This window comes from Coloeus monedula (assembly GCF_965178545.1).
Source record: "Coloeus monedula genome assembly, chromosome: 5".
NCBI classification, from domain to species: Eukaryota; Metazoa; Chordata; class Aves; order Passeriformes; family Corvidae; genus Coloeus; species Coloeus monedula.
In genome coordinates, this window is record NC_138785.1 from 63511773 (window position 1) to 63514858 (window position 3086).

Below are 3086 nucleotides of genomic sequence, written 5' to 3' on the forward strand. Positions count from 1 at the left end.
TTGGAATAAACTTTGAATTTAATTGAATTGTTGGCCTGAGTTGTGGATATTTTTGTTGGTTAATTACTTACAGCTTTTTTTTTTTAAACTTCTTCAGTGCAGAAAAAGACCTGTGTTGCAGAGTGACGATACTGAACATTTTTTTGCTTGCAGTTGATAGTTTTAAAGTGATCACTTCTCTGATGCTTCACTGTGGAGCATTAACAAAATCATATTAGTCCTAAACTCTTTCTAATTAATAGTGCTGCCAAGAGTCTTCTCTTAAGGTTTTTGTTGTTAGAGGAGATGACTTCGAAATCACAGAAGAGTGATTTGCCAGGTAGTGTTCTGTTCTCACATGCAAGGAGAAATTCCTGTTGTGTTTTAGCTACTTAGTCTTCTGGGCAACAACTGCAAGGTTTCTGCTTTGCTGTAAACTGAAGTGGAATGTACTGTTTGTATTCCTTTGCCCCAAGTTCATTCAAATTGTATCTTTTTAAGGTTCAGAACTGATGAACTTTGCCTGACAGAATTCTGGTACTGGATTTGTCTCTCATGTTCAGGGTAAACTGAAGCCAGTTTGACAACAGAAGGTGTCTTGTCCCATGGCCAGTAACTGACTCATCATGTAACCTGAAGGAGGAACACTGTTCTTGTGATGCTGTGAACTTTCATATTTCTCAGGCTCAGAGAATGTGCATTATGGTAGCAGGAAATGTTCCAACAGCAACAGGTCAAAGTTAACTATGGAGTACTGTGTGGAGAGGTTAAACTTGCAGTAAGTGCAAATTCTAAGCAGATCTGATTGAGCAGCAGCAGAAGGAAACTTGGAGAGTGACTAACTTCCCCAACAGCTGGTATGTATTTTTGTTAAAAATAAAAGCTGCACTTTTTTCTATTTTTCTTCTTACCTCTAGACAATGTCAAGCTATACAATCCTACTCTGTTCACATCCCTACTTATTTTGCATCTCTACTTATTGTGCTTATTCACCAGGAAAATGCCCATAGCTGAGATGAGAATCAAGTCAGTCACTTCACTGCAGTAGTAATGATGAATTATGCTTGGTGCAACACTGTACAAAGCTGTATTTCTGATGAGTGAAACATAAAACTGAAAGAGGAAATAGAGAGGCTTAAAAGAGGATCATAGGTGCACTTTCAGCCAGTTAATAGCCCCAGAGCTAGAATCATGTAAAAATTACATTTTACTGTGGTAATTGTTCTAATTTACTTTGGCTGTTCAGCACTAATTTTCTCCACATGGAGACACTGTTCAAGAACAAAGGAAAAAGACTGAAAAAGGCCCCTCCAGAACAGCTATTGGGAAATAGTTATTCTGAAGACCTGCACTGGTGGTCAGTTTTTCTGTGCAGACAGCCTGTTTTGCATCTCATCAAAATCACTGCAGAAACTGTCACATTCAGTTATTGGATTAAAAAAGGTTGTTTCATATTTTCTGATGGTTATTTTTCATCCTTGGCTATAAATATTTAGTGCTGTGCCAGTCGAACCTGTCCTACTGCAGTGAAAGCCATTTTCCTGCAACATTAAGCCAAGAAGGGAAAGCACATAAAAACAGTAACTGTGATGCAGTAAAGCATGATGGCAGCTGGTTTTCATTTTGTTTTGTGTATGTATTTGGGAAATGAAATGTGTTCAATTAGGTAATTTTCCTTGCTTGTACGCCTTCCTTCATTCCCTGCTTGGTTCTGCCATGGAATGTAATGCGTGGGTTACACAGGGATATGATTGCAATTCATATTTTTGTGACTGAAGTGGTGTTCACTAATACAAGTAATGGTAACAGCAAGTCAGGTTGTTAGATTATAAAAATTGAACTGTCCCTTCAGTGGGCAATTGCATGGTCAGTCCTGGCCAAGCAGCAAAGGATGCAAACAGTTGCTGCTTCTGGGCTCTGCTTTCCCAGATGGCAGATTGAACTAGCCTACAAAAACCTTCTTTTACAGGATAACATAAGCAGGAATAGCTCATTACCAGCTGATTTATCTGTTTGAGGTAATTTCTTTTTTGATTAGTGGAAGCTTTCTGATTTAAAGGAAAAAAAATAACATGAAAAGAAATATTTTATCTGGAGTTATTTCAATGCAATCGGCCATCAGGGAATAATTTGCCGGAGTCAAATCTTGTATTGCACCAGAGGCATCCCAGACTGTGGTCTGTAAAAAGCATGGCACTCCTGCTATAAGATGTCATTCCATATTTTGTATGTTCTTTTTCCTGAGAAGTCTCAGCCCAAGCAAATGGAAGCCTGCAGGTATTCAAATCTCAGTAGAGGGACCTGTTTACTAATGATCCTTTTTCTTCCCTCATATACATGAATCTAGTGAGGAGAAATACTGCATTTCTACATAAAAAATTGATAGAAATCCAGCCACTCTACTTAAATACTACTTCATACATCAGACAAGACATGCAAAAGAAAAGAGAGTTGATGTTATAACCAGAGGACAAAATCACACGTGTGTGCAGCATATTTCTGCTGTGGTAAGCTTTGGTGTTAGTTTTGGTTCCACACACATTCTCCTCAGTGTAGCTATATATTAATAAATTTTCCCAGCTGACAGTGGGAAGCTGCTGTCTCATTAATACAAGCTCTCAAGTCTGGCATATAGGTAAGGAGAAGCAAGAGGGTTAATTAAGCACCTCTTAGTTTAAAAGTTTCAGGTAATTTTCAGAATGTCTCAACTGGTGCTCTTTGAAAGTGACAGAGAAAAGTTTTGGGTAGGCAGATTTGTGGAAAGTGTTTGGAAGACACTGACTGTGACTGCATTGAGCAGTTGCTCTGCAATCATCTCCACAGAGGGGAGTAAGTTTACATATTTAGCGATTCCAAATTCATCAGTGCCATTTCCAAGGTTAGATAGTGTTGCTAGCCGGGCGCCGGGGCTGCTGTGCCGTAGCGCGAGGTGCGACCTTCCAAAAGCATCTCCTTAGCGAAGCAGCTCGGCAGGAGCAGCACACACTCACACACACACAGACAGCTCCAGTAACGTGAGTCGTTGGCAAAGAGCTGGGAAGGGTCTCTGTAGAGTTCCACAGAGCCCACAGGTGAACACAGGGAACAATGGAGGGTTCAGGCTTAAG